Source organism: Mycteria americana, chromosome 21, assembly GCF_035582795.1.
Source record: "Mycteria americana isolate JAX WOST 10 ecotype Jacksonville Zoo and Gardens chromosome 21, USCA_MyAme_1.0, whole genome shotgun sequence".
NCBI lineage: Eukaryota > Metazoa > Chordata > Aves > Ciconiiformes > Ciconiidae > Mycteria > Mycteria americana.
The window spans coordinates 1,458,770-1,474,281 of record NC_134385.1 but is presented as its reverse complement, the minus strand read 5'-3'; the positions used below and the strand labels follow the sequence as shown (position 1 = coordinate 1,474,281).

Genomic DNA, 15,512 nt, shown 5'->3' with positions numbered 1-15,512 from the left:
CCCATCCATCCCATCCCATCCCATCCATCCCATCCCATCCCATCCCACCCCACCCCATCCCCATCCCCATCCCCATCCCCTGCTGCCCCCGGGGCCATGCACCGTAAAGGAGCTTTTTCTGGCACGGCAGCGTATTCACACCCCGGCGAGGGGACGGAGCACGCGCTTTTCAGGCAGTATTTACGTTATTTAATTTAATTTAATTTATGTGAGCTGATGCGAGATCCCAGCAAGCCTGAGGTGTTCAGTGGAAACTCTGACAAGACGCTACCATAAACTGCACTCCTGCCGCCCGGCCAGCGCTGGCCCCGCGCTGCCGGCTTGGATTTCAGATTTTCCTCCGCGCTCTGTAATGACCGTTTCGGCGGGGCCGGCACCACGGTGGGTGCAGAGCCTCTGCAGGCTGCGCTCCCGGGGCTCTGCAGCACCCCGAGGCTCCGCGCGCCGAGCCCAGCGCCGCTCCGGCTGCGGGCAGCCCCCACGCCGCCCCCCAGCACGTGCCTCTCCCTCAGTATGGACATGGGTTGTGTAAAATCAGGCTGATTTTTTCCCAGAATTTCGTTTGGAAAAAATTTGTCCAACGCTGTCACAAGATGTTTCAACATCGCTGAATCAGCTGCTTTGATTTTTCAACTTGAAATTTTTATTTTTTTTTTTTAGTTCCCACATTTCCTTTGTCTCGGAGCCGAAAGCCTCACGGGGAACTCTAGCGGCCCCGTTTTCCTGGGGATTATGCCAAAACCCCCGTTCCCCACCGAGCCCTGTGGCCGAGGCGGCAGCGAGTCCCATGGGGCAGCCCCGCTCCCCTCCTCGCCCAGGGCTCCCAGGTCTCGGCCAGCCGGGTGCCGTGTCCCGGGGGACACGGGGCCGCTCGCCGTTCCCACGTGCACCATCTGTATTTGCCATGAACAATGAGCTTTCAACCTCAAGTAATGCCACTGTGCCGCTACCCGAAGCCACAATCTTATTACCAGGCTCCTAATTTCTAGTGCAATCGAGTATCTCGTTTAAGCTGCTTTAAAGGGTTCCAGATCCCCCCCGCCTGCTCCTGGCTGGACCCCTGCACCCACAAACCATGTTCGCCTCCCGCTGCTTCTGCTTCTCCTGACGCGGCACCAGCCGGCAGAGCTGCCCTGCCCGGGGGCACACGGTGCCCTGCGGAGCAGCCGGAGGTGGCTGGACCCGGACTGCACCGGGGCAGCTGCCTGGAGGAAAATGGGATGGATTTCGAGTGCTCCGGACCATCCCAGGGGAAAAACCGCTTCTGGACCCAGGTCAGGGGAAGGAGCGGCGGGAGCAGCCGGGGCGGCACCGGGAGCGGAGCCAGTGACCTTCGCAGGCCCCAGGGCTCGGGAGCACCAGGGCCAGCCTTGCGTCCCCGCAGGGCGCAGAGCACTTGCCTGGGGTCTCTCTGTCACCATCGGCCCTTTGCCAAGCAAAACTGGGGACCTGGAGTTCAAGCACCAGTGGAAATCAGTGCAGAATATACAGAATACTTTCTGAGGGCAACTTGTTTATTTCTGTTGAGACGCCAGCCCTCAGACAGACACGCAGCCGGTGGCGCTCCAGGCTGTCCCCGCGTCCCCGTGTCCCTGCAGTCTCCTGGGGACACGTTTTGCTGGAGGAAGGGACGGAGCCTGCAGTGGTGACGGTGCCAGGGCCATGCCCCACGGCCCCGTCCCGGGAGCACCGGGGTGCAAAGCCGGGGACCGACTCGGCGGGGACGGGGAGGGCTGTGCCGGCCACCGCGGCTGGCCGAGCTGGGTGCTGAGCCGAGGCCAGGGGACGCACTTATTACAAAATCTTTTGTTTAGGCTTCAAGCTGGAAAAACATCCAGCTCCTCTTTTCCAGGCAGTTTTCCTCCAGGCTGGGTCATGTGGGAACCTCTCTCCATCCCTGCTCGGGACCCGCTGCCCGAAGAGGGGCTCATCCTGCCCGAGGCCACGTGGGCCGGCGGCGGCACGGTGCTGAGCCCGGCAAGGAACCCCCCGCCTCTGCACAGGGGCACCCGCTCGTTTGGGCACCGGCGCCGGGAGGCTGCCGTGGTGCTCGGGAGGGGACTGGTACCTGTTCCCGCACCCGAGGGGCCCCAGCGCCGATCCCGATTGTCCCCGGTGCCAGGGAGCAGACCCAGACCCGGGAGCAGATCCCAAGCAGGGGAGCAGATCCCAAGCAGGGGAGCAGCCCTGAGCCAGGGCAGGCGGGGGCACGTTGCTGCCTTCTAGGAAATGGCGGGCGCGTGGCAGCCCCGGCTCGGGCGAGCGCTGGGCGTCTGCTGCGGGTGCCGTGCTGCCGCGCTCGCCTGGCATTTATGAGCGATGAAACATGGGGAAAAAATTAAATCGACCTATTCATCCCATTTTTCTAGAGCACAACTATAAAAAAAAAAAAAAAAAAAAACAACAAAAAGAGACAAGAAACCCAAGAAACTCTTCAGCCTTCAACCCAGGAGCTATGGCGTGGGAACGGAGCAGGGAAAGGCCCTTGGAGGTGCTGGCCGGGCTGGGGCCAGCGCAGGGACGGAAGCGGGCAATGCCCCCCGATCCCTGCCCGGGGAGGGGTGACAGCCCCCCGGCCGTGCCCACCGCGGGGGGGTCAGGGTGCACCCCAAATCTGCGCACCGAGAGGCTGGCAGGACCCACCCCGGGGACAGGCAGCACCGGCCTCGCTGCTGCAACGGAAATAACCGGAGCAAGCGGAGCTGGCTTGCAACCGCGTGGAAGTCCTGGAGAGACGCGGGGCTCCGGAGGATCCCACCCCATCCCCAGCCGCCTGGCCAGGGCTCAGCCAGCCCCCGGCACGCCTACGGCGTGGCCGGGCTCCCGGGAGCCTTCCTGCACAAGCCCACGGACATTTTCCACCTCATTTACAGCAAAAGCATTAAAATGCCGTTTTCCGAAGGCACGGAACGTTGAAATGCCAGGCCCTGGGTGGAATTTGGCAGGGGCCCAGCGGGACGACGGCTCCGGCCGCGGCTGGGTGCCGGGAACCCCCCAGTCCACGCTGGCCCTTGGCACGCCGCAGCCGGACCCCGAGGGAGGCACCGGGGTCTGCAAGGCCGCTGCCGCCCCCGTCCCTCCCGGCACCCTGCGGGCAGGGCAGGCAGCGTGGAGCGGAGGCGGCTGGCGCGAGGAGCCCCGGACGGGGCCCTGCCCCTGCTCCTGGCTCCCGGCGCCGTCTCCTGCCCGCGCCGGGCTCCTTTTGTCGGGACGTTACGGCTGCTCCCTCCCACGGCCCCCGCTGGGCTCTGCCAGGGTCAGACCACGGCCCCGGCGAGCCGGGCCTCCTCCGCCAGCAGAAAGCAAACACCGCGCGAGGCCAACGTCCCACGGCCTCCAACCATCCCGGCCCGGGCCGGGCCAGCGCCGCTGTGAAGATACGGCGTGCGGCCAGGCAGCGCCGGGCACGGGGGCCGAAGCTGTAAAGCCGGCGCTCTCCTCCCAGCTCTTCTCCATCAACTGGAGCCGGCCAAGGGGACGTTTTGCCGCAGGCGACGTCCCCTCCGTGCAGCGCCCGGCACGCGCCGTGCCCCGGGGCCGCTCTGCTCCTCTCGCAGGAGCGCGGCGTGGGGTCCCCACCAGCGCTGGACCCCCTTTTCCACGACACCGCACGCCTGCGCTGCCGGGGAGGTTTCCGCAGGCAAACCCAGCCCCGGGCGCAGCTGGTGCCGGCTCCTGGGGCTCGCCGGGGGACGGCCAGTCCCGGGGCACACGTCCCACGGGGAGGCTGGCGGGAGCGGGGACGCAGCCCGGCTGGCCGGGGCAGCCCGTCCCGGTGCTGCAGGAGCCGGGGGTGCCCGCCCGGCCGCGGAGAGAGGCCCGGGGGCTGCTGCGCGAGGGCGGCCGGGACGGGAGTCGGGGCGAGGGGGAGCCCCGCTCCCGCACCCAGCCCCAGGGCTGCCCCAGCGAACATCCCGGCCACGCGCGCCTCGGCGGGGCGGCAGGGCTATTTTGGGAGCTTTCAGCACCACCCAGAGAGGTGTCCGATGCTTTTATTTATAAACCCGCTGGCTCCCGCCCAGCTCCAGCCAGCTCGCATGCAGGAAAAAGCCCAACGGAGCCAAGACAAACAGAGCCAGCAGCATCCCCGCACGGTAGGAGGTAACGCCGAGCGGGCCAAGGATGCTCCGGCTGAACCGCCCGGCCTCAGGCTGCCCGGCGGGACGGACGTGCCCCGGCACCGCCGCCCCAGGGCCGGGCTTCAACAGGGCCCAGGCTGCAGCCACGCCCGCGCAGCCGCCCTGGGCGGACCCGGATGGGCCGGGGCTGCCGTGGAGCAGGCGGGGGGCCGCCGGCAGGACCCCAACGTGCTGCGGCCCACGCAGGTCCTGCTCTCGGTGCCAGGGACCCGCGCGCGGGGCGCAGAAGCGCCCGTGCCCCGCCCGGGGTGCTGCAGAGCTGCCGCGGGTGACTGCAGAACTGCAGCCGCCGTGGGACCCCTGATGCCGTGGCTGCCCCCCGCTTCCCCCCCCCGCTCCCCAGGCACTTCGCCGGGACAGTCGGCCCCGCTCGCAGTCGGTGCTGAGGGATGCCGGGGGGGGAGTACCTTAAATAGCGGCTGGGGCTGGGGCCAGAGCCCTCCTGCCCAAGGGCAGAGAGGGATGCAAGCTCCTGCAGCTCCCGCCAAGCTGCCGAGCTCCGGTGGCCGGCGGTGAGGGTGAGGGTCCCGGCCTGTCTGAGGGGGAAAAGGGGCTGCCCACGGACGGGGTCCCCCCGGCACTGGCTCCCCTGGCAGCGCAGCAACAATCAGGTTGTTGTCAGCATGCCGCCGGGGACACGAATGTGCCGGGAATTCAACAAACCCGGCGCTTTCTGCCTGTCGCAGCCCAGGCTAATCCCGTAAGATGCCCCGTCAGCACGGCCGCAGCCCCGCAGCCTGCAAGGAGGGATGGCGGCTCCCGGCCCCCCAGCCCCCCCCATCTCCCCCGGGCACGGTCCAGGGACAAAGGCGCTGCGGTGACACGGCCCCAGCGGCTCCCATCGGGCCCAAGGTGGGCGCAGACAAAGGCGCCGCGAGCGCCGGCTCCAGCCGCTTCAGCGACTTGGCTGATGGGGTCCATTTGCTGGGTAGTTCTTGGAATAACAAATTGTATCATCCAAAAAAGCAAAACCACAAAAGAGGATCGGCTTGCAGCCCAGCTCACAAAAGCCCCTTGTCTGGAGGCCCCCCGCGCCCCCCAATCTCCCGGAGAAAACTCGATTTAACCAAAATAAACAGCGCGCCCAGCCCTGCGCTCTCACGCTCTCCCCAGCAAACCGCGGAGCGACACCGGTTCAACCTGATACCGCGGCTGGCAAACTCGATTGCCCGGCTCACCGGGCACCCGGGGCATCCCTGCCGGCCCCGGCTGTGCCGTGCCATGCAGTGCCGGAGAGCTGCTGACCTCTCCTTCGCAGGTGCTTCATCTCGCCAGCACAAAGGTACCGCTCCAAGCTGGATGGCTCCGGGGGGGGCTCTGGGCACGGTGCAGACCCTCTGCCGCAGCCCGGGGGGCCGTCAGCTCCCCCTGCGCTGTCGCAAACCCCATCTCCCGCTCCCTCCAGGTCAGCGGCAAACACGAAGAAGGAAAGGGCAGCCCTGGCTCCGGCAAGGCTTGCGCGGGAGCAGGGAAGAGCGAGCCACGGACTGGCCTGCGCTGGGATGAAAGATGAGGCTTGACACCTGCTAAACCCTCTAATCCTGCTCTGGTTCACCACTATCGGCTCTCCAGCAGGCTGGGAGCCCACCAGCCGGGTGGGAGGCAGAGATTTATAGCAAGCGAGCCTCTCCGGAAGCGCCGGGGAGTGCGGCAGGGAGCGATCCCGGCCCGGCAGCAGGACCAGCAGGACAGACCCGTCGGCTGCCTCCCGTTTCTAACTCCCGTGGGCCACGTCCCACGCCCGCGCTCACGGCCGGACCCCGAGGCTGCCGGGGAAGCGTGCCCAGGGTCACAAGCGCCCGTTTGCATCCTAAGAGGACACGTTACAGGAGGTGCCCATCTGGGTCCTGTCCTGGGAGGCTGCAAGAGGGGGAAACGGCTGAAGGGAGGAGAGTTAAACCCCTTCCCAGTGGGGCTGCCCTCCAGATGGGATTTGGGGCTGTTCCACCAATTGGGATTGGACCCCAGGGAGCAAACCCCATCCCATGCCAAGAGCCCCCATGGCAGCCGGCCCCGCAGGGGTCTTGCTGTGGGACACGTGCCCCCGCCACGCCTCCAGCAGCCCCGCAACGAGGCGGACAGAGGTTTGCTTCTCCCACAGCCCTGGTCTTCACACCTTCACGTGCAGGGCCGGAGCACCGGCTGCCAGCCCCTGCCCAGGAGCTCCGCTCCAGCCCTGGCCGCCAGTGCTGGTCAGGTACCCCCAGCCCCAAAACTCACATGAATTATTTGCAGCCTGTCACCTGAGCAAGTCTGCTTGGGTTTCAGGCCAGGTTTCCCCCCTGAACCAGCTGCCGCCAGCCAGGGGACTCAAACAGGCGATTTGTGCCGCCCCGTCCCGCCCGTGCAGGATGCCACAGCCCACGGGCGCTGGGCTGGGAAACAGCCCGGCTGGCATTTGCCTGACCTTTGGGGATAAACGCGCCTGAACTCCCACGGCCCCGGGGACTGCCGGAGTCCCATACCCGGCTGCGTCCAAGACGATGGCTCCAGCATCTCCCTTCTTCCCAGCCGGATGCCCGGAGAAAGCCGAGCTCTGGACCACGGGCGACCCCGCTGTCACGGCTCATCTGCCGCGGGTAATTCGCTGCCTGCCCGGCAGCGCTCTCGCTGCATTCCTGCCCTAAGTACCGCGGATTTGCTGCGCTTTATGAAAAACGAAAAGAATGTTTTAAATGAAATTAATTCTTACCAACCCAAGATTTCATAAAAGCGCTGCCTGGGCACGGTTTGGCACGGGCCCGCTCTTGTTCACTGTATTGGCCTTCCCCTGGGGGGGAGGAAAATACCAGACTTGGTATAAAATAATTACAAACTCATTGTATAGCTCTGCTTCTAACTGCTCGGAGGAGCTCTGGGGTCTCATCCTAGCTCATAGTTCATGTTCGGCAATAACAGCACACGTGGTCTGTAAGAAAGAGCTATAGGAGAACACGTAATGGAAAAAAGCATCAGCGGACGTGCTGAGCAGCGTCAAACGTGCCGCGGCTGGAGGAGCGGTGCCGGACACGTGAGCATCTCACATGGGGGCCGTGCCATCTGAGCCAGCACTTCCTAGCCGGCGTGGCGCGGCACGGCACAGTGTTTGGCACGGACAAGGTCTGGTTGCGGCGCAGACGTTTCTGTGCCAGTGGTGGGAAGGGGCGAGCGGAGGTTGGGGAAGCGGGCACGGAGCCGCTGGTGCTCAGTGCGGCCCCACCAGCTTCGTTTGGAGGCAGACGGGGGGAACTGATGTGACACTGCCTGGCTCCCTCTTTCATCTTTACTTTAAAAAGCCACTAAATTAAAACCACAAAGCCACCCAAGCCCCGAAGCGACTCTCTGCTGTCCCGCCGGCCCCCGCGCCGGGGATGCTCGGCAGGACGCGGCACTCACTCGTGGCCAGAGCAGCTCGCAGCCGCCCTGACCTTGTTATTTATGTAACGTAAAGCACCATTTTCATCTGTTCGTGCATCGTCCACGAGCCGGCAGCCAAGACTCCCAACGTGACCCTCAGAGGTCCGTGGGCACGCAGCAGTCACTGGGCTCCAGGACCCTCGTGCCGCCGTGGCGAGGGGGACGCCCCAGCCCCAGCCCCAGCCCCAGCCGCACCCGAGGTGCCCGGGCACGGCCCCGCATCGCCCACGCTGGCCTGGTTCGTGCTCTGCTCTCAGTGCCCGGGCTGCTCACCCCGGGGGCTGCGGGCTCTGCCCGCCCGGCTGCAGCGGCTGGGTTTATCAGCCTGACCCCTTCGGGGCCCAAGGGATCTGAAATTAAAGGCAAAGAAAAGAGGAAAGTATCGCCGCTGTAATCCAAACCCAGGACCTTCGGGGATCTGCCTGTGGGTTGTGAGCGCCAGACTGGCAATATCAGGAAATATGAAGAAATAGCAATAAAAGTAGGCTTGTTTCTCTCCGCTGGCTGGCTGGCTTACAGGACACGGGAGCAGCTGAGAAATACCTTTCTGCAGTCATTGACAATGCATGTTTGAGGCTGAAAATATGCTGCTCTGGCAAAAGCCCACATATTTAACCCCGGTGGGCACCAGCAGCTCACCCCGCGGGTCCGGGAGCAGGGCAGCGAGGAGAGCAGCGGGATTTCACAACCTCCCTGGGCACGCCGGGGGACGTTGCTCTCGGCCGCTGACATCGAGCCGCTGAACAGCGAGCAGGATGCAAGGGCGATAAGCGGCAAGTGTTGAAACTAAAGGCACGCTGAAAGCAAAGGAACTGTTGCAGCTCCCCTCCGTGCCAAGCCTCCGGCCGCCTTATCAGTGCTTCCCTGAAAAAGATGGCTGTGTTGTGCTGACATTAAATATTCTCTTTGCAGGGATCCATATCTCCTCCATTTCACTTGCAGCACCCGAATGCTCCAGCCCCGATGCACACCCTGGATTCACGCTCTCGCCCCTCGGAGCCGAGCCTGGAGCAAAGCCAAAATCTCCAAAGAAAAAATGCAGCCAGAGCTTCCAAGTTTCGTGGTAAAACCACATGATTTTGATGGGAAGCCATAAATCAGTCCCAGGCTCTCTCAGCCTCCGGTAACTTCTTAAAACAAACCTGGGCTAAATTTTAGGGCTTGTAATGAAATCTGAAAGCAGGTGAATTGGCCGCAGGCTTTAAGCATCGCTGTAAGCGTTGTGCACAGAGCGGACTCAGCAGCTCTGGACGGCCCCGATCCTTGGCTGAATGGGCTCAGCTCTCCCTTAAAGATGGGGCACAACCAAAGCAACTTCCACCTTCTGCAGGTGTGAGGTTCACGTCTCTTTGCCCGAGAGCAGAAGAGCCCCGAGCACTGCTCCGTCCCTGCGGCAGCACGGAGACCTGCCCGGCCCCACGGACGACACCCCGAGAGCGGGAGCAGGAAAGGAAACAGCCTCGTAATGCAACGGGCAGGACCCATCTGCCCTGCCCTGCCCGCAACTCGGGCGCAGGGGATTTCGCAGCGAAAAGGGTAAATCCTCGCACGGCTGCAGGGATGAGGGCGGCTACGTGAGGCGGTCTGGCCGCAGGGTCTTGGGTTTCGGTACCAAACAAAGAGAAGGCTCTTACTTGGCTAATGTGCCTCTGAAGAAAGGCTGTATCCTTGTTTGTTCCCACTGCTGCATTGTCTGCGGATAAAGACAGGGGACAGATCTCATCTGATACCAGCGATATCATCTCATCCATCTGGACAGGGCTCTTTACAAGACCCTGCTTTAGAATTTAGATCCCTGGGAACTTGGAAGGCAGCAGTGAAACAAAACCCTCCGCAAGAACAATAAAGAGGCTCTCGGCGACAGCCAGAGAGATCTGCAGGGCAGGCACAGGCAGCGCTGCGAGATCCCAGGGGTCCGGCATTGCTGGGCCGCTCGGGTTTGCCGCAGGTTGGCAGAACTCTGCTGGTTTGGGGGATTCCTGAGGCCGCATCCAGCGCGGGGAAGGCAGAGCTTGTGCTGGCAGCACCGCACTTCAGTGCAAGAAACAGGGACTCAGTTTTTTGGTGCAAAGTATCCAAGCTGGGAAAACCCTCGCCTCCGCCTCTCTGCATCCACAGCAGGTGGACACCGAGATCATCGCCTTCCTCCCTGGCTGCTCCTTGCCAAGCCCTGTCCTGGACCGAGGCGCCTGGACGAGCCTCTGAGGACAACCATCTCCAGATGGGCCAGAGGGACGGGCCCGGCCCCAGGGAAGGTCGCGGAGATGGGACCCGGCTGCTCTGCAGATTTTGGCTGCCGTTTCTGCCTGTGATCTGCAGCTTAGCTCCGTGAACTCGGCTGACACCGGGACCGGGGGCCATAGGAGCGCTCCGCGTTAACAGGCTGAGGGTACAGTAGAAACCCTCACGTAGCCGCCTTCGGCTCCTTTTTTCTCCCACCTCATTTTTAATGGCACCCATCTCCCGCCTGCAGCACCCGGGCCAAGCTCGGGAGCTCTGCAGGGAGGCAGCAGCCAGCGGGGGCTGCGGTGTCCCCGGTGGGATGCTCCTGCGAGGACAGGGGGTACAGGGCAGAAGGTGGCGAAGGGTCCTTCGAAGGGAAGGGCCCCCGCAGCTCCTCGGGAGCAGCTGAGCCATGCCCATGGGTGAGCCGGGCTTTGCAGAGCAGAGCATCCCACCCCGCCGGCCGCGCCGGCCCCTGCGCCCCCCCGACCCCGCGCAGATGTTTCCCGGTGCGCTGCCGTCCAGCCAGCCAGGAGGGCCCTTCTCGGCCGGACTGGATCTCATCGCTTTGAAGTTCAGAGCCGACGCGCGGGGTTACGCAGCCGGCCCAGACAGCCCTGGGGAAGAGGCCAGGTGGCCAGGGATGTGACTCGGGAACGGCTCCGGCGACAAGGGGAAAAGGAAAAGCGGTTTATTATGTCTGTGCCGGCATCCAAGTCGCCACGCAAGGGAAGCAGTGTGCGGCTAAGCCCTGACCGAGAGCCCGGGAGAGGCCGGGGCAGCCAGCGGCGTGGGGTGTCACCCCTGGCTTCGCTGCTGCTCCCGCGGGCTCCGCTCCCACGGGATTGCGGCAGGACGCAGCCAAGTTTCCAGCAGCACCCAGCCCCTCTCCCCAAAATGTCCAGGACAGAGAGCAATGGTAGAGGCACAGGGAACCCCTGCAAAGGGTGCGAAGGAGGGAGCGGGTGCAAGTCAATGCCCCCCTCCACCTTTGTTAAGGCAGTTCGTTTGCCTCTCTAATTAGCCGGTGGCTGAGCGCAGGGGGGAGTGGGGAGGCTCAGAGCCCTGCCTGTGCCCAACAGAGCCGACGGCCTGCACCCCCTCCCAGAGGGAAGGGGCTGGGAGGGAGAAACTGGGGGAAGACAAATGCAATTCAGCGTCTTTTTATCCCTCCCCCTCCTGAACTATTAGCTTTTATTGTCACAGACGTTTTCTTTAGCACAGGGGAATGGAAACTCTGCTGCTTCCCAGGCTGCGGACAAGCTGAAACAGGAGAGAATGACAGAGGGAGTGTGTGCGGATGGAAGGGACCGGCCCCACATGCCCTCTCCGCTGGGGTTAATGCCTTTTGCAGGTGCCGTTGCCCAAATCCCCTCGATCTACCATTCCCCCGGCTCGCAAGGAGCCCGGCTGCTGCAGGGGCAGAGGGGAGACGCGTGGGGCCCGGGGCCCACGGAGGCAGTTTTATTGCTCACATCTCAGATCCCAAGAGGAGACAGAACATTAAAACCAGGCGTTTTTATCTAAACTTCACAGGAAAGGCTGTGCTGCCCGCCAGCAGCCGAGCGCTCGGATGCACCACACAGCGCCTGCGTCCCGTGATGGATCAGCTCTGAAAACAACACCCTGCTAATCTTCCTCCCCAGCAGCCATAAAACTGTCTTCCCAGTTCCTTCGGAGAGGATTTACAGCGGCTCAAAGCATCCCGGAGCGGCTGGCAGAGGCAAGAGCCCCCCACGGGTGCTGGCCCCACACCTGGGGTGCATCCTGGCAGCGGGGCGATGCCCCCGTGCCTCTCGGCTCCCGGCCGCTCCGCCTTATTTCCCCCCAAACTAACGCTCCCCAGCAGGGACTTGGCAGCCCCCCCAGAGCAGGTCAGTGCCCCCAGGGCCATGCCTGGCCCCCGGAGCCTCTCGCCAGGGTCCCAGCCCGGCTGCTGATGGAGCAGCTGACGGAGGGGCACCCGCTGGTGCCAGGCACGTGAAGTCTTCCCGCAGCTCCTGCGAGGCAGGGATGCTCGCACGGCCCGTCCCTTGGCTGGGCTGGCGTGCGGCCCCCGTGATGGGGGGCAGACGGGGCAGGGCTCTGCCCCGACAGGCACAGCCTGCAGTTTTGGTCACAGCCTTGGTGACCGTCCCACGAGCGGTGAAACGCGAGGGGCAGCATCTCACCCAGCCACAGGCTCACCGAGACGGGGCTGCTTCCAGCCCCAGGGGCTTTCTGGGCGCATGACCCACGGGGGTCCAAACCCCGGCGGGGCCGAGCGCTGGGGGCCACCCCGCGACCCCCAGGCACAGCCCGTGCCGGGCCCCTCCGGCCGCTGAGAAAACACCGAGCAATGCTTACAGCGCTGGGCAGTGGGAGCGAGAGGGCTGCCCCCGCGCTCCCCCCGCACCGTATCCGAGTGGGAAACCAAAAACCCGACACAAGGCGAGCTGTGCTGAGCCCCTGCCAAGAGCCACGGACAGAAATATCCTTGATTTCACCAAGGTGTGAATAACTTTTGACACTTCTAGGGCTTATTGCCTTAAAAAAATCCCCCAGCAGTCCCCATTCACACTCCACAGGACTGTGTTTCATATGAATGGAATATATGAATCACTGTAAAGAATTTAAATGCTTCCCCGTACAAAGAAAAGCTCCCTCCCCGCCTCTGCTATTGCGGCCGGGCTCCGTGCAGCCTAAAACAAAGGCATGGCAGGAGACGGGGACAAATCCCGATCACCAAACCGCTGCTTCTGCAGGGCAGCTCGGCGGCCAGGGACAGACTGGGCTTTCGGTTCGAGCCAGGCAGCGGGGGCAGAGCCGGGTGCCCTCCACCACTTCAACCCCTAACCGACTCCTGTGGCTACAGCACTCCTGTTTTCCAAAATCCCAATGGGCTCCTGACAGCTCCCGGGTTCACGTCTCCGTGCGCCTTTCACGTTTTGGCTCAGCACCCACCCTGAAACCCCAATTTTCAGATTGGAACAAATAAAGAAAATCGCTTTATTTCCATTCCTCTGCCCAAACACGCCGGGGCAATCCGCTGCCCCGCTGTCAGGGGGGATCGGGTCAGCCTGGCTGATGGAAACCGGGTGATTCTTCCTGCGAGAATCTCTCCCGGTTTTTTAGCAGTTTGGTTTTTGCTGCTTCTTTTCCCCCCTGGGCAACGGGGAGAGGAGGAAAAATGTAATTCGAAGCCTGGCGCAGCCTCGCTGGGTTTCCAGCTGTGATGTTTCCCCTGGCATCGCTGCCTCAGCTCTGTGCACGCGGTCGCGTCCGCAGCCCCGGCAGCGCGAGGGAAGCCAAGACGGGGCTCCAGGCACCCGGTTTGTGTTCGGTCCCTCAAAGAGCAGAGACAGAGGCAGAAAACCCACGCGTGGCCGGGGACAGCCCCGGGAGCCCCCCACTCCCACCGCCCACCGCGGCACTGCCCCTGCCCGGGGGGCTCGCAGCCACCGGCCCCGCCGCCAGCTCAGTGTCCTAAATTCGTAGGATCCGGCTCTGAAAGGAGCAGCTTTGTTTCCCAGTGTCCCTCGCAGACGGATCAGAACTGCATTTTTACAGAAGCAATAAAAATCCCAGGAATTCACCGGCCTTATGATTTATTAAACATGTTCCTTATAGCAAAGCTGCCCATAGATGAGAAAATATCTCCGGTAGGTTATTGCCTCGCCTGGGGCTACCGTACAGGGGGGATCTTTCCTGGCTTATTGGGAACGTTCAAAGCTGGGGAACCTGGTAGATCAGGAGCCAATTAACAGCAACGCTCTTAAAAAAACCAAATAAAATAAGCACCTTGTATTTCCCAAGGTGTTTGTGGAAGGAGCCGCGGCGACCTGCCCCGATCCCGCCGGTACCCGGGACCCGGTGGGTGCAGATGTTTGCAGCCGCGGGAGGGGACAACCTCCCAGCGGGACCAGGGCATCGAGCTGCGCCGACGTGCCAGCAGCGGCGATCCCAAAGGTCACGGCGCTGTCCCCAAAACACTTTTGTTCTCACAACCGTATTTCGTAAGAGCAGAAAGAAAGGGCTGAATGTTAGGACACGGCTCAGCCTGGCTCCCGAACGCGGCAAAGCCTCTGGGTACGATTCACTGGAAAAGGCGCGGGATTAAAGTGGGTCAGGGGAAAAAGAGGGGATGACAAAAGGGAAAAAGAAATAAAGACAAGCATGCGGGCGAGGACCTCGCCTGGAGAGAGGCGTTTGGAAGCGTCCTTGCGGGACTCCTCTCTGCACGGGGAAAAGCAACCGGCACCGCAGGGACTCGCGGCTGGACGGTAACGCGGCTTCCTCCCGTCCCAGCCCGGCGCGACCCGCGGGGTTCGCCCAGGGGAGCGGGGAGCGGGGGCCCGCGGAGCCCTTACCTCGGCGGAGCGCGGGCAGGCGGCCGGGGCTGGCGCCGGCGGGCAGCGGGCGAGGCGGGACGGGACGGGCCGGGACGGGCCGGGCCGGGCCGGGCACCCCCGCGGCGGGGCGGAGCGGGCGGGCGGGCCGGTGCGGGGCGGAGCGGAGCGGAGCCGGGAGGTGCGGAGCGGAGCGGAGCGGGGCGGGCAGCGCGGGGCCGGGCCGGGTCCCGCTGGCTGCTGCGATTTCTTCCTTTTCCCTCTTTTTTTTTTTTTTTTTTTTTTCTTGTTTTCTCCCCCCCCCCCCGCCCCTCGGAGGTCGCAGCCCGGCAGCGCTTCTCCGCTTCTCCGCGCAGGAGGGAGACTGCCCGCAAAATGAATCAATGCAAGCGCGGCCCCCGGCAGCGAGGGGGGAGCGGGGGGCCCCCTCCTCGCCAGCCCCGGCACCCGCTCTGCCCTCGCCTGGCGCAGGGATGCCCGGTGCCCTGGGGATGCCGATCCAGCGAGAGCGGCCGCAGCGGTGGGAAAAGGGGCCCCTTCATGGCAAAGCACCCGGGGACCCTGCCTGCCCCTGCCTGGGAGCTGCCTGCCCCGACACCGCCCTGGGGTGGGCAGGTTGGGGTTCAGTCCCCATGACACCGCCCTGGGGTGGGCAGGTTGGGGTTCAGCCCTCATGGCACTGCCCTGGGGTGGGCAGGTGGGGGTTCAGTCCCCGTGACACTGCCCTGGGGTGGGCAGGTTGGGGTTCAGCCCTCATGGCACTGCCCTGGGGTGGGGCAGTTGGGGTTCAGTCCCCATGACACTGCCCTGGGGTGGGCAGGTTGGGGTTCAGCTCTCATTCCCCCTCTTTACCTGTCTGCCAGCCCCACGCTTGCTCCCATGCTCCCCCAAACCCACCGCCTGTTCCCTTTGCGGGCACAGGGCCAGTGCGAGCCAGAGGTGCTCCCCCCCCCTTTGCTATGGCGGGGGGACTTCACCACCCCAAAAATCCTGCTGCCCTGAGTGGAAAAGTAGGGAAATGTGGTGCTGGTGCTGCCAGGTCCTGCTGCCTCTTGGTTCGGCACAGTTTCAAATCATGCACCGGGACAGAGGTGCCCCGATCCTGGGGGAGCGGGGTGCCCGCAGCCCCCACCTCCAGCCTTTCCCAGCCACCGTGTGCTGCCCGTTCCCGAGGCGGAGGAGTCATGGCGTCCCGCTGGCAGCCGCGTGCCAGGCACAGCCGGGACACCGCCGGCACTGCCGCAGCTGCTGGGGTGCACGGGCCCAGGGGGTGCGGGGCCCCGGTGTGCCCCGGGAGGCAGATTAGGGTTGCTCAGGCAACGGGCACAGAGAAAGCCCGTCTGGATCGAGGCCGCCCGGGCGCACAAGGGTGTTTGTTTTCTGTATTAAGCGCCTGAGCAAGGGGGGGCATCAGACGGCTAATCCC

At 64.0% G+C, this 15,512-nt stretch overlaps 1 protein-coding gene across 2 annotated transcripts in view; it reads right to left on the bottom strand.

Moving 5' to 3' along the window:
• The window catches only part of COL8A2 (collagen type VIII alpha 2 chain), a 34,229-nt gene extending 19,816 nt beyond the window's left edge, over positions 1–14,413 (bottom strand). For both annotated transcript variants that reach the window (XR_012778530.1, XM_075522088.1), the window contains exon 1: positions 14,108–14,413. The gene's annotated coding sequence lies outside the window, so the exon portion shown is untranslated. The remainder of the gene's footprint in view (positions 1–14,107) is intronic.
• Between the last annotated feature and the right edge of the window lie 1,099 nt (positions 14,414–15,512).